The sequence below is a fragment of the Arachis stenosperma genome, chromosome 4, assembly GCF_014773155.1.
Source record: "Arachis stenosperma cultivar V10309 chromosome 4, arast.V10309.gnm1.PFL2, whole genome shotgun sequence".
NCBI lineage: Eukaryota > Viridiplantae > Streptophyta > Magnoliopsida > Fabales > Fabaceae > Arachis > Arachis stenosperma.
In genome coordinates this window covers 139,458,938-139,481,102 of record NC_080380.1, presented here as the reverse complement: position 1 = coordinate 139,481,102, position 22,165 = coordinate 139,458,938, and positions in this window count along the sequence as shown.

Sequence of the window (22,165 nt, the reverse complement as noted above, 5' to 3'; positions counted from 1 at the left end):
GTCTGTGGTGTCCGAGTAGGATTCTGGTAATGAATGACTGTGACGTGCTTCAAATCTGTAACCTGCTGGGCGTAGTGACAACGCAAAAGAATCAATGGATTCTATTCCAGTAGGGGAGGGAACCAACCGGTGATTGGCCGTACTGTGACAGAGTGCGTGAGCATTAGCTTTCACTGCGAGGATGGGATGTAGCCACTGACAATGGTGAACCCCTATACAAAGCTTGCCATGGAAAGGAGTAAGAAGGATTGAGTAGAGGGAATAGGAGAGCAGGCGTCCGTGAGCTCTACAGCACCTCCATTCCGCTTATCTGAAATTCCTACCAATGAATCTACATAAGTATTTCTATCCTTTTTATTATTTATCTCTTATTTCTATTTTCGAAACCCATAAATCAATATTTAATCTCCCTAACTGAGATTTGCAAGGTGACCATAGCTTGCTTCATACCAACAATCTCTGTGGATTCGACCCTTACTCACGTAAGGTTATTACTTGGACGACCCAGTACACTTGCTGGTTAGTTGAACGGAGTTGTGAAGAAAATAAACAGTGCCATAAGAGTATACATCCTTTATAAACAAAATAACAAGTGATCACAATTTCGTCCACCAAGTTTTTGGCGCCGTTGCCGGGGATTGTTCGAGTATGGACAACTGACGGTTCATCTTGTTGCTCAGATTAGGTAATTTTCTTTTCAAAATATTTTTCAAAAATTTTTTCTTTTATTTTTCGTTTTTCTTCACATTATTTTCGAAAAAAATTAATAAAAATACAAAAAAATTAGAAAATCATAAAAATCAAAAATATTTTGTGTTTCTTGTTTGAATCTTGAGTTAATTTTTAAGTTTGGTGTCAATTGCATGCTTTAAAAATTTTTCTTGCATTTTTCGAAAAATCTATGCATTCATAGTGTTCATCATGATCTTCAAGTTGTTCTTGATAAGTCCTCTTGTTTGATCTTGATGATTTCTTGTTTTGTGTTGTTTCTAGTTTTTCATGTGCATTTTTGCATTCATATTTTTCATGCATTAAAAATTTCTAAGTTTGGTGTCTTGCATGTTTTCTTTGCATCAAAAAAATTTTTCAAAATTATGTTCTTGATGTTCATCATGATCTTCATAGTGTTCTTGGTGTTCATCTTGACATTCATAGCATTCTTGCATGCATCTTGTGTCTTGATCCAAAATTTTCATGTTTTGGGTCATTTTTGTGTTTTTCTTTGAAAATTTAAAAATCAAAAATATCTTTTCCTCATTTCCCTCCAAAATTTCGAAATTTTGGGTTGACTTGGTCAAAAATTTTCAAAATTAGTTGTTTCTTACAAGTCAAGTCAAAATTTCAATTTTTAAAAATCTTATCTTTTCAAAATCTTTTTCAAAAATCATATCTTTTTCATTTTTTTTTATTATTTTCGAAAATTTTAAATATTATTTTTCAAAAAAATCTTTTTCTTATCTTCATATCATATTTTCGAAAATTAGCTAACAATTAATGTGATTGGTTCAAAAATTTGAAGTTTGTTACTTTCTTGTTAAGAAATGTTCAATCTTTAAATTCTAGAATCTTATCTTGTAGTTTCTTGTTAGTTAAGTCATTTTAAAAAATTAAATCTTTTTCAAAATATCTTTTTCTTAAAACTTTTATCTTATCTTTTTATCTTATCCTTTTTAAATTTTATCTTTTTCAAAATTTGATTTCAAAATATCTTATCTAACTTCTTATCTTCTTATCTTTTTAAATTTTGACTTCAAATCTTTTTCAATCAACTAACTAACTTTTTGTTTGTTTCTTATCTTTTTCAAAATCACCTAACTACTTCTCTCTCTTCTATTTTCGAAAATATCTCATCCCTTTTTCAAAAATTCTTTTTAATTAATTAATTGTTTCATGTTTAAATTTTAATTATAATTTTCGAAAATAACTAACCACTTTTTCAAAAATTATTTTCGAATTCTCTCTTCTCTTTTCCACTTCTATTTAATTAATTAATTATTAACACTTCTCTTCACCTCTCTTCATCCAAAAAAATCCGAACCCTCTTCTTCTTTCTTCTACCCCTTTCTTTTTCTACTAACATAAAGGAATCTCTATACTGTGACATAGAGGATTCCTCTTTCTTTTCCTGTTTTCTTCTCGTTCATATGAGCAGGAACAGGGAAAAAGGCACTCTTGTTGAAATAGATCCAGAACCTGAAAGGACTCTGAAGAGAAAATTAAAAGAAGCTAAATTACAACAATCCAGAAGAGACCTTCTTGAAATTTTCGAACAAGAGAAAGAGATGGCAGAAGAAAATAATAATAATAATGCAAGGAGAATGCTTAGTGACTTCACAAAGCCAACGTCCAAGTTTGATGGAAGAAGCATCTCCATTCCTGCCATTGGAGCCAATAACTTTGAGCTTAAGCCTCAACTAGTTGCTTTAATGCAACAAAACTGCAAGTTTTATGGACTTCCATCTGAAGATCCTTACCAGTTTTTAACTGAGTTCTTGCAGATCTGTGACACTGTAAAGACAAATGGAGTTAATCCTGAAGTCTACAGACTCTTGCTTTTCCCTTTTGCTGTAAGAGACAGAGCTAGAGTATGGTTGGATTCACAACCCAAGGATTGCCTGGACTCATGGGATAAGCTTGTCACTGCATTCTTAGATAAGTTCTTTCCTCCTCAAAAGCTGAGCAAGCTGAGAGTGGATGTTCAAACCTTCAAACAAAAAGATGGTGAATCCCTCTATGAAGCTTGGGAAAGATACAAGCAGCTGACCAAGAGATGTCCATCTGACATGTTTTCAGAATGGACCATATTAGATATTTCTATTATGGTCTCTCTGAGTTTTCGAAAATGTCACTGGACCATTCTGCAGGTGGATCTATTCACCTGAAGAAAACGCCTGAAGAGGCTCAAGAACTCATTGACATGGTTACAAACAACCAGTTTATGTACACCTCTGAGAGGAATTCCGTGAATAATGGGGTACCTCAGAAGAAAGGAGTTCTTGAAATTGATGCTCTGAATGCCATATTGGCTCAGAACAAAGTGTTGACTCAACAGGTCAACATGATCTCTCAAAATCTGAATGGATTGCAACATGCATCCAACAGTACTAGAGAGGCAGCTTCTGAAGAAGCTTATGATCCTGAGAACCCTGCCATGGCAGAGGTTAATTACTTAGGTGAACCTTATGGAAACACCTATAACTCATCATGGAGAAATCATCCAAATTTCTCCTGGAAGGATCAACAAAAACCTCAACAAGGTTTTAACAATGGTGGACGCAATAGGCTGAACAATAGTAAGCCATATCCATCATCTTCTCAGCAACAGACAGAGAACTCTGAACAAAACACTTCTAATTTAGCCAATATAGTCTCTGATCTGTCAAAAGCCACTTTCAGTTTCATGAATGAAACCAGATCCTCCATTAGAAATTTGGAGGCACAAGTGGGTCAGCTGAGTAAGAAAGTCATTGACACTCCTCCCAGTACTCTCCCAAGCAATACAGAAGAAAATCCCAAAGGAGAGTGCAAGGCCATTGACATAGTCAATATGGCCGAATGCACAAGGGAGGAGGAGGACGAAAATCCTAGTGAGGGAGACCTCCTGGGACGTTCCTCAAGCAAGAAGGAGTTTCCTATTAAGGATCCAGAGGAATCTGAGACTCATCTAGAGACCATAGAGATTCCTTTGAACCTCCTTCTGCCATTCATGAGCTCTGAAGAATATTCATCCTCTGAAGAGAATGAAGATGTGACTGGAGAGCAAGTTGCTCAATACTTAGGAGCTATCATGAAGCTGAATGCCAAGCTGTTTGGTAATGAGACCTGGGAAAGTGAACCTCCCCTGCTCATTAGTGAACTAGATACTTGGATTCAGAGAACTCTACCTCAAAAGAAACAAGATCCTGGCAAGTTCTTAATACCTTGCACCATTGGCACCATGAGCTTTGAAAAAGCTCTATGTGATCTTGGGTCAGGAATAAATCTTATGCCACTCTCTGTAATGGAGAAGCTGGGAATCATTGAGGTACAACCTGCCTTGTTTTCATTACAATTGGCAGATAAGTCCATAAGACAAGCTTATGGAATAGTGGAGGACGTGCTAGTAAGGGTTGAAGGCCTTTACATCCCCACTGATTTCATAATCCTAGACACTAGGAAGGAAGATGATGAATGCATCATCCTAGGAAGACCTTTCCTAGCCACAGCAGGAGCTGTGATAGATGTCAACAGAGGTGAGTTAGTCCTTCAATTGAATGGGGACTACCTTGTGTTTCAGGCACATGGCCATCCCTCTGTGACAAAAGAGAGTAAGCATGAAGAGCTTCTCTCAGTTCAGAGTCAAGAAGAGCCCACACAGTCAAACTCTAAGTTTGGTGTTGTGAGGCCACAACCAAGCTCTAAATTTGGTGTCCAAACCCCATATCCAAACTCTAAGTTTGGTGTTGGGAATATCACACTTAAATTGACCTGATCACCTTGTGGCTCCATGAGAGCCACTGTCAAGCTACTGACATTAAAGAAGCGCTTGTTGGGAGGCAACCCAATTTTATTTATCTAATTTTATTTTGTTTCTTTGTTATTTTTATGTTTAATTAGGTACATGATCATGAGGAGCCACGAAAAAATCAAAAAAATTAAAAACAGAGTCAAAAACAGAAGAAAAAAATTTTTCACCCTGGAGGACGCACGGGCCGGCGTTCAACGCCCAGAAGATGCATCTGGCTGGCGTTCAACGCCAGAACAGAGCATCTTTCTGGCGCTGAACGCCCAAAACAAGCTACATCCTGACGTTTAACGCCAGGATGCGCACACAGAGGACAATCTGGCGCTGAACGCCAGAAACAAGCATGAAACTGGCGTTCAACGCCAGACACATGCATTACATGGGCGTTTAACGCCCAGAACATGCACCAATGGGCGTTTGAACGCCAGAATGATGCATGAAGGCATGTTACATGCCTATATGGTGAAGGAATGGTATTTGTTTTCACCTCAGGATCTGTGGACCCCACAGGATCCCCACTTCAGGATCTGTGGACCCCACAGGATCCCCACCTAACATATTCCCACCTTACTTCCCAATCCTAGTTTTTGTGATGTGATTCCCCATGTCACAATTCCCAACATCTTCTTCATCAATCACCCAATTCCTCCTCCCAATTACCCCATTCACCATTCACATCAACCTCCTCTTCCCCATACACCCACCTACCTCCATAAAAATTCAAATTCAATTTCCCACCCATTCCCCCAAATTGGCCGAACCTATACCCCTCTCCCTATAACCCTTCTTTTCTTTTACATTTTCACACAACACAAACCCACATTCTCCCACATAGCCGAACCCTCTCTCTCCCTCTCTACCATATTTTCTTCTTCTTCTACTCTTCTTTTCTTTTTTGCTTGGGGACAAGCAAATTTTAAGTTTGGTGTGGTAAAAAGCCTAAGCTTTTTGTTTTCATTCACCATCAATGGCACCCAAGACCGGAGTTTCCTCAAGAAAAGGGAAAGGGAAAGCAAAAGCTTCCACTTCCGAGTCATGGGAGAAAGAGAGATTCATCTCCAAGAGCCATCAAGACCACTTCTATGATGTTGTGGCAAAGAAGAAGGTCCCTGAGGTCCCTTTCAAGCTCAAAAAGAATTAGTATCCGGAGATCCGACATGAAATTCAAGAAGAGGTTGGGAAGTCTTGGCCAACCCCATGCAACAAGTTGGATTATTGATGGTTCAAGAGTTCTATGCCAATGCATGGATCACTAGGAACCATGACCAAAGTATGAACCCAAGCCCAAAGAATTATCTCACAATGGTTAGGGAGAAATACTTGGATTTTAGTCCGGAAAATGTGAGGTTGGCGTTTCACTTACCCATGATGCAAGGTGATGAACGCCCCTACACAAGAAGGGTCAACTTTAACCAAAGGTTGGACCAAGTCCTTATGGACATATGTGGAAGGCGCCCAATGAGAGTAGACTCCAAAGGCAAGCCAGTCCAACTAAGAAGACTGGACCTCAAGCCTGTAGCTAGAGGATGGTTGGAGTTCATTCAAAGATCCATCATCCCTACAAGCACCGATCTGAAGTTACTGTGGATCGGGCCATCATGGTTCATAGCATCATGATTGGAGAGGAGGTGGAAGTTCATGAAGTTATCTCCAATGAACTCTACAAAATAGCTGACAAGCCTTCATACATGGCACGGCTAGCCTTCCCCCACCTTATATGCCATCTATGTTACTCAGCTGGAGTTATCATAGAAGGAGATGTCTCCATTGAAGAAGACAAGCCCATCACCAAGAAAAAGATGGAGCAAACAAGAAAGTTCCTCACGGCCCTCAAGGAGAACATGAAGAAGTCCATCATCAACAAATGCCTCAAGGAATGCACTTTCCTCCCAACAACTATTGGGAGCAACTCAACACCTCCTTAGAAGAATTGAGCCATAATGTGGAACAATTAAGGGTGGAACATCATGAGCACTCCATCATTCTCCAAGAAATAAGAGAAGATCAAAGAGCAATGAGGGAGGAGCAACAAAGGCAAGGAAGGGACATAGAAGAGTTGAAGAACATTATGGGTCCTTCAAGAAGAAGACGCCACTAAGGTGGATTCATTCCTTGTTCTTTATTTTTTTTCTGTTTTCGGTTTTTAATGCTATATTTATCTATGTTTTTGTGTCTCTACTTCATGATCATTAGTATGTAAACCATGCCTTAAAGCTATGAATAAATCCATTAGTCCTTCACTCTCTTAAAAGAAAAATGTTTTAATTCAAAGAACAAGAAGTACATAATTTTCGAAATTATAGTGAATTTAGTTTATTATTTGATGTGGTGGCAATAATTTTTGTTTTCTGAATGAATGATTGAACAGTGCATATGTCTTTTGATCTTGTTGTTTATGAGTGTTTAAAATTGTTGGTTCTTGAAAGAATGAGGAACAAGAGATGTTATTGATGATCTGAAAAATATCATGAAATTGATTCTTGAAGCAAGAAAAAGCAGTGAAAAAAAAAAAAGAGAAGAGGCGAAAATTCTAAAAGCAAGGATCCAAGGCTTTGAGCATCAATGGATAGGAGGGCCCAAGGAAATTAAATCCGGGCCTAAGCGGCTAAATCAAGCTGTCCCTAACCATGTGCTTGTGTCATGAAGGTCCAAGTGAAAAGCTTGAGACTGAGTGGTTAAAGTCGTGATCCAAGCAAAGAGTGTGCTTAAGAGCTCTGGACACCACTAATTGGGGACTTTTAGCAAAGCTAAGTCACAATCTGAAAAGGTTCACCCGTTATGTGTGTCTGTGGCATTTGTGTATCCGGTGGTAATACTGGAAGACAAAGTGCTTAGGGCCACAGCCAAGACTCATGAGTAGCTGTGTTCAAGAATCAACATGCTTAACTAAGAAGTCAATAACACTATCCCAAATTCTAAATTCCCCCAGAGACGCCAATACCTCTAAACTACAAAGGAAAAAGTGAGATGCCAAAACTGTTCAGAAGCAAAAAGCTACAAGTCCCTCATGTAATTAAATTAATATTCATTGATATTTTTGGACTTTATAGTATATTCTCTTCTTTTTATCCTATTTGATTTTCAGTTGCTTGGACAAGCAACAATTTAAGTTTGGTTTGTGATGAGCGGATAATTTATACGCTTTTTGGCATTGTTTTTATAGTTTTTAGTAAGTTCAAGCTACTTTTAGGGATGTTTTCATTAGTTTTATGTTAAATTCACATTTCTGGGACTTTACTATGAGTTTGTGTGTTTTCTGTGATTTCAGGTAAATTCTGACTGAAATTGAGGGATTTGAACAAAACTCTGAAAAAGGCTGACAAAAGGACTGCTGATGCTGTTGGATTCTGACCTTCCTGCACTCGAAATGGATTTTCTGGAGCTACAGAACTCCAAATGGCGCGCTCTCAACGGCGTTGGAAAGTAGACATCCAGGGCTTTCCAGAAATATATAATAGTCCATGCTTTATTCGAAGATTGACGACGTAACTTGGCGTTAAACGCCAAGTTCATGCTGCTGTCTGGAGTAAAACGCCAGAAAAACGTCATGATCCGGAGTTGAACGCCCAAAACACGTCATAACTCAAAGTTCAACGCCAAGAAATGCCTTAGCTCGTGGATTGATCAAGCTCAGCCCAAGCACACACCAAGTGGGCCCCAGAAGTGGATTTATGCATCAATTACTTACTCATGTAAATCCTAGTAGCTAGTCTAGTATAAATAGGACATTTAACTATTGTATTAGACATCTTTGGTCTCATCTTTAGTCTCAGTTTTGTTTTATTCTTCATCTTAGGAGATCATTGATCACGTTTAGGGGGGCTGGCCATTCGGCCATGCCTGAACCCTTTGCTTATGTATTTTCAACGGTGGAGTTTCTGCACACCATAGATTAAGGGTGTGGAGCTCTGCTGTACCTCAAAGATTAATGAAGTTCTATTTTCTTTTATTCAATTCCTCTTTTATTCTTATTCCAAGATATTCATTCGTACCCAAGAACATGATGAATCTAATGAGTTAGATAACCCTCATTATTATTCTCACTTATGAGCGCGCGTGATTGACAACCACTTCCGTTCTACATGCAACAGAGCTTGAATGTGTATCTCTTAGATTCCTCAACAGAATCTTCGTGGTATAAGTTAGATAGATGGCGGCATTTATGAGGATCCGGAAAGTCCAACCTTGTCTGTGGTGTTCCGAGTAGGATCCTGGGAATCCGGAAAGTCTACCTTGTCTGTGGTGTCCGAGTAGGATTCTGGTAATGAATGACTGTGACGTGCTTCAAATCTGTAACCTGCTGGGCGTAGTGACAACGCAAAAGAATCAATGGATTCTATTCCAGTAGGGGAGGGAACCAACCGGTGATTGGCCGTACTGTGACAGAGTGCGTGAGCATTAGCTTTCACTGCGAGGATGGGATGTAGCCACTGACAATGGTGAACCCCTATACAAAGCTTGCCATGGAAAGGAGTAAGAAGGATTGAGTAGAGGGAATAGGAGAGCAGGCGTCCGTGAGCTCTACAGCACCTCCATTCCGCTTATCTGAAATTCCTACCAATGAATCTACATAAGTATTTCTATCCTTTTTATTATTTATCTCTTATTTCTATTTTCGAAACCCATAAATCAATATTTAATCTCCCTAACTGAGATTTGCAAGGTGACCATAGCTTGCTTCATACCAACAATCTCTGTGGATTCGACCCTTACTCACATAAGGTTATTACTTGGACGACCCAGTACACTTGCTGGTTAGTTGAACGGAGTTGTGAAGAAAATAAACAGTGCCATAAGAGTATACATCCTTTATAAACAAAATAACAAGTGATCACAATTTCGTCCACCAATTACCTAATTCAATTCAGCTTAACCATTACTCTATCATATATTCTGCTATCTGACTCCATTATTTAGCTCAACACTCATTCCATCAACCTACACCGAAATTCATTAAAAATAATTAATTTTAAGAAAAAATATAGGTAGACAATGAAAATACGTACTAAACAATGTGAACAATGGATATATCAGATGTTCATTTCACTAGGTGTGCGGATGGTTATTCTAATATTAAGATTTAGGTGCATAATTTAGAAGTGTAATGTGTTTTGATTTGATTGTGCAATGGTTATTCAAATTGTTCAAAAAAGTTATTGGTTACCTAACATAACTCTAATTTTAAACAACTTATTTGATATTTGATTTGAGGGCAAATTTTTTTATAAACTAAATTGACATGATTAGACAATAATAAATTAAATTCACTTTTCAACAATAAATTTTTTCTCATAATTATTCCGGACAAGATTCTAGGCTTTATTTTTTTTCCTTAATAATGAAACAAAAAATCTAAATAGCTTTAGACTTTACAATTAATGTGTTCATGCATCTAGTTATAATTTTATTAGGTATATGCGATTTGTTTGAGATGCAATGAATGTATAAATATCCATCCATGCAGTGCAAAATCTGTATGATTCTTTGCTACTCATGCTAGCTAGATATATTTGTTCCATATTGTTTAAGGTATCATATGGCTTGTCTTTTCTTCATTATACACTTTTGCTCTTTCATATATGTACTATCTCTTAAAAAAAGATCATTGTATATCTACACAATATATCAACTCAATAAAGTACCAAAAAACTATATTATAATATTCATTGATTGATTGTTCTCATATATAATTTTAGCGATAATATTTGTTAAACATATCTTTTGTGGGTGTTTTGGGCAATGCGATTACGTGCGATTGCTACATTGAGAGGGACATCAAATTGAGCATAATTTGAATGTTTCCTTGAAACACATTCATCTAAGGAGCATTCACATACATATATGTTAGTGTGAGTGCTAAAAAAAAATAGTTATGAGCAAGAGACATGTTTCAGAACTTAGCAATTATGTACAAAAAGGGAACAAAATTCAAGGAGAGGAAAAAATGAGAGCAATGGGCGACTAAAGAAACACATCAACAGCTGCTCTGGGACTTTGACGGTACAGGATACAATATGTGATGTGTTGATTTTGTGGATTAGAATATGTTGATTTTGTGTTTGATTTTATGCGTGAGTTATCATATTTTTATTGATATTTTATATACTTTTGTTTGTTTTGCTAATTGATATATTGTATACAGGTGTTGTTCGTCATTGATGGCAATGAGGAAGAAAATAAATAATATCTATTACAAACTCTTTCTCCCCTTCATCCGGTCGAGTAATTTGGAACGATCAAAAAAAGAATTAGAACAAGAGGATGCTCATGATGAGGTTCGGGTTACCATTCAAGGTTTTATTATTGTCGTTTTCTTTGATGTTGAGGATGTAATAATGAAAGTGTCTTTCTAAATTTACTATGTAATTAGATTGCCTTGTTAGAAGGACAATGAAAATCTCTATCATATTAATCAAAGAAAAGAAATATTAGAGAGACAACAAAAATCTGTATCAATAATTAATCGAAAAAAAATATTCATTCAAATAGATTCAAAATATTAGAGAAACAGGATCTCTTGAAGTTATTTTTGGCTGTACCTGTTCACCTCCTCGGCTTGCAATCTGATGCTCAAACTCTTCTACAACCTTGATTAAAATAGATTCAACCAACTGTTCCATGAAGAGAAAAATATTACTTAGATGCTTGTAGGCTCAAACGCACTCTCAATAGTACTGAAGCAGTGGAAGACTAGTGATTGGACTATGCTCCAACTCTCTAGTTCTGAATGAGAAGATTGGACTATGCTCCAACTCACTTCGAGCCTTCTCAGATTAAAAAACAAATAGATGCTGCAGCTCTTAAATGTTTTTGTAATGCATCAACTCTATCATTTGTACATTAACTCCCCTTACCAAAAACCTATAATTTTTAACTGTGATTAATCACATTCCCTTCAACTACAGACATATTAAATTCACACTGAAGACACAAGCATGATGTTGCATACATCAGGTCTAAATCTGGAAGTTAGTAGCACAACAAAGAATAAAATCAAATGCAGCAAAAATCCACCATCATAAAATGTATAGTCTTTGATCAATTAAGCAATCAAGAACTATCATTAAGTTGAGGAAGAGAAGATGCTTCAATTCACAATAATTATATGAACATGAAAATGCAGCGTCTGAAGAAAAAATAACATAAATGAATCAATTAAATAAATAAAAAAGAAAATAGCAAGAATTGAAGTAGAAGATGATGATGGAGAAAGAAGAATACCTCTTCCCTATGTGTTGCTCTCTCAACAGCATCAAGGTTCCTTCTTGAAGAAGCATTCTTCCTTGCCACCACACAATCCACAAAAGCAGAAGCATGATCTGATGCGAGTCCAATTCCAGGGCCACACCATACATCCTGAAAAGAAGAAGATTTTCCATTTAATTTAGGTAAAATCTAGGCTTCGATAATGTAAGTCCTGGGACCAGAATGGCTAGATGGTAGAAGAGTTTTTCTAGAAAACTGTAACATAATAAGAGTCATAATAGTAGTCATGAACCCTCTCTATTAAAATTTTAAACTCTTAAGCAAAAGGCACGTAAATGGTTATATATTGATTACTAACTCCTACAATCTTCTTACCATTGCTTCAGAGCTCACAGAAGATAAGAATTAAAGGGTTAAAAATTGATTAAGTATGTCTTCAAGACTTAGGAGAGACAAGGAGGGCCAGCTTTACCTGGGAACTAATATAATTCAGTGAACCCTGATGAACAAGCTGCAAAATACATAAGCCAACAACACATAAACCAATACATATTAAATATTGAACTAAACCTTATTTACCAGAATAACAATTCTGAAACATAAAATAGAACTCCATAAGGGTTATGCAATTGAAATATTAACCTGAGTATTTTGACCCACTAGACCAACTTGATCTCGTCTAACAGATCCATCACCAATTTTAGCAGATCCTGAGTATTCCTTCTGTATCAATCGAATCGAATCGATGCAACAGATGCAGTCAAGTCACCAAGAGAACCCCACTGCTCAGCCACCCTTTTATATATTACATTGGAAGTCTGAACCCTCTCCAACATACATATTATGCACTGTCATGCTCTGCAACATTCACAATCTCAATTACTATCAACATAATCTCATAATTAGCATATAATTAGAGACATGAAGCCCTAACCTTGAGTAGAGGCGTTATAGATCCATCGTTAAGAGTGAGGATATCGGAAATTTATAAGCAAATTTAGAAGCATAATGTCAACAAGATCTTGAGCTGTAACACTGAATAACAAGCAAATGATTAGCAAACAATGAAAGTTGTAAATAATTATCAAACAAATAGCTCAAATTGAATTACAAATTACTTGAATAGAGCATAACAGAACAGATTCAATGTTCGTCCAAGCAAATGATTCAAACGAAAGCTTCGATTGCAGAAAAAATTCAACAAAATCAGAGTAAACCTGTAGATTCAAACGAAGCACAAAAGTAGAGTATGATAAACCTAAAATTGGCACAGAAAAATTGAGCCCGAAGGTTTATCACGAAGAACAGAATCACAAAATCAGGATTTATATACCTGAAATTTGAGATGGTTACAAGAAGAACTGAGAGAGCGAGTTGAGGTTAGATGGAAGAGGCGCCAGAGGGAGCAGATGCAATGAGAGCGGCGGTAGAGAGAGCTCTGCGACGATGGGAGTAGACACGACGAGAGCGGCGGCGGGGGGATTTTGGAGGACGCAAGGGATGACAGAGAGAGATTATGCGATGCAAGCGGCGGCGGTAGCAGCAACGGCCACGGCGGAAGAAGCAGAAGTAGCAGCCACAGAGAGAAGAAGTAGCTCGTGCCAGGGAGAGAGGAAGAAGCTCGTGTTTGATTTGTGAATGGAGCTCGAAATACAATTTGAATGGGGGCTACCACGGAGAGAGAGAGAGGGTATAGGTCAGGTCTAAATTAAAATTTTCAAACGGAAAATTTTAAATTACAGACGGATTTTCCGTCTGTAATAATTTAATAAAATGCAGCGTTTTGCCTATTTAATTACAGACGGATTTTTCGTCTATAATCATTTCCCACGAAAAAAATTTAATTTTATCGACAGAATTATCGACGGATTATGTTTTCCGTCTGTAATTTATACTAATTCATTTTTTTTGTTTTTCGACAAAAAAATTCTTCTGAAATTCCGTCTGTATTTCCGTGGGATAAAATCCATTGGAAATATCCGTCTGTAATAACTAGTTTTCTAGTAGTGGACAATGAAAATACTAAACAATGTGAACAATGGATATATCAGATGTTCATTTCACTAGGTGTGCGGATGGTTATTCTAATATTAAGATTTAGATGGATAATTTGGAAGTGTAGTGTATTTTGATTTGATTGGTACAGTGGTTATTCATATTGTTCAAGAAAATTATTGGTTACCTATCATAACCCTAATTTTAAACAACACGTGTATTTATTTAATATTTGATTTGAGGGCAAATTTTTTTATAAACTAAATTGACATGATTAGACAATAATAAATTAAATTCACTTTTCAACAATAAATTTTTTCTCATAATTATTCCGGACAAGATTCTAGGCTTTATTTTTTTCCTTAATAATGAAACAAAAAATCTAAATAGCTTTAGACTTTACAATTAATGTGTTCATGCATCTAGTTATAATTTTATTAGGTATATGCAATTTGTTTGAGATGCAATGAATGTATAAATATCCATCCATGTAGTGCAAAATCTGTATGATTCTTTGCTACTCATGCTAGCTAGATATATTTGTTCCATATTGTTTAAGGTCTCATATGGCTTGTCTTTTCTTCATTATACACTTTTGCTCTTTCATATATGTACTATCTCTTCAAAAAAGATCATTGTAGATCTACACAATATATCAACTCAATAAAGTACCAAAAAACTATATTATAATATTCATTGATTGATTGTTCTCATATATAATTTGAGCGATAATATTTGTTAAACATATCTTTTGTGGGTGTTTTGGGCAATGCGATTACGTGCGATTGCTACATTGAGAGGGACATAAATGAGCATAATTTGAATTTTTGAAAACACATTCATCTAAGGAGCATTCACATACATATATGTTAGTGTGAGTGCTAAAAAAAAATAGTTATGAGCAAGAGATATGTTTCAGAACTTAGCAATTATGAACAAAAAGGGAACAAAATTCAAGGAGAGGAAAAAATGAGAGCAATGGGCGACAAAAGAAACACATCAACAGCTGCTCTGGGACTTTGACGGTACAGGATACAATATGTGATGTGTTGATTTTGTGGATTAGAATATGTTGATTATGTGTTTGATTTTATGCGTGAGTTATCATATTTTTATTGATATTTTATATACTTTTGTTTTTTGCTAATTGATATTTATATACAGGTGTTGTTCGTCTGGCAATGCCAAGAAAATAAATAATATTATTACAAACTCTTTCTCTCCTTCATCGGGTCCAGTAACTTGGAACGATCGAAAAAAAGAATTAGAACAAGAGGATATTCATGATGAGGTTCGGGTTACCATTCAAAGTTTTACTATTGGCGTTTTCTTTTATGTTGAGGATGTAATAATAAAAGTGTCTTTCTAAATTTACTATGTAATTAGATTACCTTGTTAAAAGAACAATGAAAATCTCTATCATATTAATAAAAAAAATATATTAGAGAGACAACAAAAATCTGTGTCAATAATTAATCGAAAAAAAATTATTCATTCCATTTTTTTTTAGATTCAAGAATTAATATATATTATTAGAATATGTTGATTATGTGTTTGATTTTATGCGTGAGTTATCATATTTTTATTGATATTTTATATACTTTTGTTTGTTTTGCTAATTGATATATTATATACAGGTGTTGTTCGTCTGGCAATGCCAAAGAAAATAAATAATATTTATTACAAACTCTTTCTCTCCTTCATCGGGTCCAGTAACTTGGAACGATCGAAAAAAAGAATTAGAACAAGAGGATATTCATGATGAGGTTCGGGTTACCATTCAAAGTTTACAATGAAAATCTCTATCATATTAATAAAAAAAATATATTAGAGAGACAACAAAAATCTGTGTCAATAATTAATCGAAAAAAAAATTATTCATTCCATTTTTTTTTAGATAGATTCAAGAATTTAATATTATATTTTTAAAATCTAACAATCATAAATTTAACATACAAAATCAATATCTTAAATAATCATGTAGAACAAGAAGTATAATAATGCAAATACTTACTTACTTATTTTTTCTATTTATTTATTCTATTATATAAAAATTGAGTTTCCGCACTTAATGATGGAGCTGACGTAGCATGCTCCAGAGAGTGTTTCTCGATTTAATTATTTTAACTCATTAAATACAATTTATTACAATAACTTAATTATATTAACTAATTAATTTGATTGAATATTTAAATATTAATATAATTTATTAAAATTTATATTACTTAATTAATTAGACTACGTTAATTATAATTTATTATATCAGTAAAGTAGTTTTTTCATTTATGAAATCTAAAATAAAATAAATAATTTATTGTTTATTCTAATTAAATTTATTAAATTGGATGACGCATAGCAACGCACACGGTGGCAGAACAGACACGACAGCAGTAATAACTGGGTAGGTGGAATAACGGCGACAAGATGGAAGTTGCATGTTCTTCTTTATTGCATTTGAAAGCAAGTCAAGCAATATTCTACTCTCCTGGGTTCTTGGGAGTGAGGTCAAAGAATTGAGGGCAAGAAAAGTTGGGTGGTTATTTGGTTTTTCAAGGCATTTTTTTTTCAAATTTCTAAATACCTAAAAGAGCACCGTGTTAAAGATTATATATCCTTCATTTCTTTCTTTTTTCTTTAATGTAGATGAATATAAAATATATTAGGAATTGTCTACGAGAAAATTAAATTAAGTTAGACAAATATATATATATATATATATATATATATATATATTATTGTAATTGAATAAATAAAAAAAATTAATTAAAAAACATCGTTATCCTTGAATTTAACTCTACCTATTATGCAAAATCTCTATTTATATGATTTATTTCTCATTATATCTAAATTATATCTCATTAATAATTATAGATAAAAAACTTTTATTAATTGTATTTTAAGTTTTCAATTATATGTCAGAACTAATTTTTTTTATCTAAAGTTAGTGTAAAAAAATTCACATCAAGTTATCTAGACTCTAGAGTCATTAATAAGTTTTTTGACCAATAAGATGTCATTAATAATCTTCTCTAAAAGTTTAAGTTGCATAATATAATTAGATAATTTTAATAAGAATAATATTACGCATTTAAATTTATCTATTCTATTATATTTTAGGTAATTGTATATTTTTTTGTTATGTTAAAATTATTATATAATTTTAAGATAATTTAGTTATGTTTATTTTTTTAAAAGTATTGTCATTATTGGAGAGTAACTAATGTTTGTGATAGTATAAAATTAAAAATAAAAATACAAAATATTAATATACTGTATTTTTGAAGTATAAATCTTGAAGTAAATATATGTAATTATAATTAATGATCATAATTAAAAGTCTTTATTTTATTCCAATTTATTCAGGACATGTTTATCTTAAATTTTATTCCTTTATTAATTAGTATTTTTTTGTACATTTAATTATCATTAATTTATATAAATCAAAATATATAACTTAAAAAGATAGATACGTGTCTAAAAAATGAAAAAAATATTTTTTTGTTAGTAAAAAATTTATGATGCTTTAGTTTTTTTTTTTTTTGTATCATATCTTACATTTTTATCATAAGTTAGAGGTAAATTATTAAATATAAATTAGATTTATTACTTATTACCCTACTTCGAATTCATTAAATTCGATTTAAATGGAGACAACTAGGTAACGTTATTGAGTTTAGGGGATTCAGGTAATTTTAGGGTGACTTTGGTTTATCAACGTAAATTAACCTAATATGTGATATTAGTTTTTGTTATATATATATATAAAAAAAATGTGACATATTTATGCATTGTTTAGATTAGAAGAATTTGTAGAGAAATAACATGCTGGGAAAGAAAATGGATGGAAAAATCAATTTTTCATTATTTGGTTCAACAAAAAAATTGAATAAAAAACATAAAAGTGTATATGAAGCTCACATAAATTTTTTCTCTTCAAAGTTGCGAAGAAAACTGATTCAAAAGTGCAAACATGGATAAAAATACAGAGTTACCATTTGAAATATAATTTATATATAATATATAAAACCATTAATATAATTTTTCTCTATTATAATTTTTTCTCTTCTTACTTTTCCTTCCATTCAAGTAAAAGAAATTTTTTCCTCTATTTTTTTTTCATTCATTTTTTTTAATCTAAACATCACGCAAAAAAAAATAGACTTTTCTTTCCATTTTCTTTCCTCTTATTTTTTATCTTATATCCAAACAATAGTTTAGTGTTTATCCATTTATCTTTTATTAATATTGTTATAACAAGGATACATGTAACTTTATAAAAATGATATAACCTAAACTTTGATTATTTATGAATTTATTGAGTGGCTAGAATAGCTCCAAATCACGAACCAATGAATGCTAGCAATAAGGATGATTACAAAAACAGCCGAAACGGGTATTTGCAGGGATTACTCGCGTTTTGGAACTAGATGGGAACTCCTGAAATCCTCACGACCTGCCATGAGAAAATGGATGGGGACTAGGGGTGGCAAACGGGTCGAAACCTGTCGAGCTGGTCGCATAACCCGCCAAAAAATGCAGGTTGGGCTGAAAATTTATGGCCACCAAACTTAAAAATCCCGCCTACTCTGCACCGCCTAATTCACGGGATTTGGCGGGCTTCGGCGGGGTGGGGCAGGCTTTTCCGCTGAGTCAAGCTTTTATTTTGGTAGAGCTATTTTTTTACAAATTTCTATGATGTTATTGATCTACAAAATGATGAAGATGATAATTGAAGAAGTTTTAAGTTATATTTTGGATAATATTTGTTTTGCTTTGGACAATGCTGGTTTTATTATTTAGTTTCAAAAAATTGATTTATAATTATATTTATTATATATTTATAATTATAAAGACGTTAATGTGCGTGAATTTAAAAATTATAAATTCTTTATATTTTTAGAAATTATAAATTTATTGAAATTGTTGTGAAATTATATATATTGTTTAATATTTAATGGCTTATAAAAAAAGGAGATCCCGCCAGCCTACCATTAGGCAGACGGGGGGAAATTCAGGACCGTTTTACTAGGCGGGGAGGGTTTTTGGCAAGACAAGGCGGACTTTCCCGTTTGCCACTCCTAATAGGGGAACGGACATAAGTACCCGCCCCATGAAACTTATTAAATATACGCGAATATAAAATTATTAATTTATCATAATTTATATATATGTAAATCCATTTCTTGAATTTAGTAATCCTAATTTCTGCCTCCAATTCGAATTTTTTCTTTTTCTTTCAGACTCATTCTCAGCCTTGATCCCCTCTCTCTCTAACTCACTTTCTCTACGTCTCATCAAGTCCGTCACTATGTCGCTCAGTATCGTCCTAAAAAATTATGTTATGTTATTATGTTGGATTATTTTTTTATGTTTTCTCCTTTTGAAATGTTATTTTTCATAACGAATATGTTATAAATTATGTTGAATTATATTGAATTGATTATTTTATGATTTATTATATTATGTCTTTTTGTGTTAATTTTTTTAAAAGTTTTCAAAGAATATTCGTAGATACCCGAAGAGATCTACGTTCTCTAAGGAGTAATTAAACAGGAACTTGCAATGACGGAGAAAGAATGGGGACATTTTTTTAAATAGGAATGAGGGATGGAAAATGGGTTTCTCACGCTCCCCTGAGTCCTCATTACCATATTAATTTATTTTTCAATAGAATAAATTATATATTGAATAACAAAAGATGTTATCGGTTTCTTTTCACACTAACTAATACTCAACGATGGTGTTTCAATACACCATATTACAAAAAAATATTAATCGATCTAATAACTTTTGTAATGACATAAGTTTATGAATTTGAAAATTTAAAAATTATTTCATAAAATGTAAAGTTTTAACAAGTAATAATGTTGATCATATTGTTTTGATTTCAAGAATGAATACGATAGCAATAAATAAAATTGTTCCAAGTAAATTTCAACAAAGACAAAAATTCATAAGTATTTCTATTAATGAAAAATTAATCTATTTTAAAGACAAATACAATTTTTTTTTATGGATTTCCTAACTTGGCAAGTCGAGAATTAATTCACTACATATTGATGCTCTATTTATTAAGGGTTTGTCGCTAACTAATGGATTGTGATACACACAAGGCGAGATTCAAACTCTAAATACTTGCTTAAGTGGGCAAATGAGATGACCATTTAATAAATTTAAATTGACTAAAATAAATATTAATTATTTTTAATATTTTTAAGTTGTAAAATATTTATAATAATAATTACTATGTATATTTTTTATTTAAATTTTAATAAAAAATTTTATATAATTTTATGTATTATCCCGTGTAGACACGGGAACATACACTAGTACATACTAATTATTGGTTGATTATTCATAATATAATTGTAGGCCTATATTACTATGTAGATAGCAAATTTATCTACATGTGTATATTACACATGTCAATCTCTCAAGACATCATTTCTTAGCCCAAAACGACAAATTCCTTAGTGGTGGGGTTCACGAAAAGACCGACCAGTATTTACTTTTTGCAGATCCTAAGTTATGTTAATCATGTTAATAATCCTGGACATGGTAAAAATTAATCTGAAAAGTTAATTTCTAAATTTTGCAGAAATAAAAAATATTTAATATTATTTTGTATTATTTAAAATGTTAGTTATTTCGTATTTTTCCTTATCATCATTATTACTTACACATGTTTTGACAAGGAAATAAGTAAAAATAACTGTTAAAATGTTGAATCTTCAGCAAAGTACTAACAAATTATTTGTTTTAATTTTAATTTTAACATTTTAATATTTTTAATTATATATAAGTAGATGTAACAATAATATTTGTCACAATTCTATAGTGCAATGTTAGATTATGATTGTCACATTAACACGTTTAAAAAATGTTAAAAAACATGCTTTACCTTTAATGAACTATTGTATCTCATATTCAACGTTAAATCTCTGAGATTACATTTATTAAATGACCAAGCTAATGACTCAGAAATTTTTTTATTTAAATTAAATAAATAGAACATTTATCCAAATGGATAATATATAGACAATTTATAATTTTAAATATACATATACATCTTGGATATTATGCCAAAAAAAAAAACAATTTTAAACGCAAATATACGGAATATGCTAGAAGTTAAAAAAAAAAAAAAACAATTCCGATACAGCTGGAATATGACAAGTATTAAGTTGTGCATAAACTAGGACTGAGCAATCGAGATATGGCATAATAAGTTTCATGTCCGTGTATTTAAGAAACATATATTATTGTGATGATTTAACTATAATACTAGGTACGGTTAATTAAATATTCGATTTGAAAAAAAAAATATTTAAAAAATAAATATTTTAAAATTTTAAAATTTTATAAAATATATACAAAATTTTTTAATATTAATATTTTAAAAATCAGACTGGATCAATTAGTCGAACTGATTTCTCATAAACGCCATCATTTTGAACTTAAAAAAAAAAGAAACCAACGCTTAAAATCTTAAACGCGTCACCCTCTAACACCTCCTTCTTCCAACACCCCCTCTTCTCGTGACATTCAGAATTGAAAAGCAAAAAATTAGAGTTCTGCCGCCGCCGTCTGTTGTTGTCGGTGTCTTCGCGGCCCCCTCCTTCCCCTTGTCTCGAATCCAGGCACTCTCTTGTAGCTCAACACGTTGTCTGGTTGAGGTTTGGAGATGCTCACTGTCTGTTCGTCATCCTCATCTCGCCGTTCACCATCGTCTGTTTGATGCTGTGCTCTCCGTCGAAGGTTAGTGACACCGTTTATAGGCTTACAGGGTTTTTCACTTTTTCGGATCTTGCTTTTATGTTCTGTTTAGTGATTTATTGATTTTTGAATGTGGGTTAAAATTAAATTGTTGATTCTGTGTTGTTAAAAATAGATTTATTACTCCGCTGCTGCTCTTTTTAATTTCTGAGGAAATGAGTATGCTGTTTTTGAATTTTAATTGATATGTTTATTGATTTCTGGTTTAAGGTGATTAATTGTTGCTGCTTTTTTAATTTTAATTGCTGATTGTTCTTGATTCCTGGTTGTTGTTCAGTCTGTTGTGGTATTGGTAATGGTATTTTTTATTGGGATCCTTTGAGAGCTGCTGGTAATGTGTTACCTTATTGATTTCAGCTATGAAATTATGGATGATTAATTGATATTTGGCGAACTTGAAATAAAATGTTGGGGGGCCAAATAAAAAATAATTATCAAAATGGTTTTGATATGGACTCCATTTAAGATAAGCTCGTCTAATCTCATCTCTCTAGTTTAGATGATATTGTCAAATTTAAAGCCATTTTTCAAGATCTCGTTCTAAAAAATTAAAGTCAAACTCATTAGATATAACTTTTTAAACTTTTGAAGGTTGTAGCTCACTTTTTTTGTGATTCATTAAAGTAGAAGAACTATCTACAGATGTTGATATTGTAAAAGTTATATGTTCTCCTTCTTAAATAT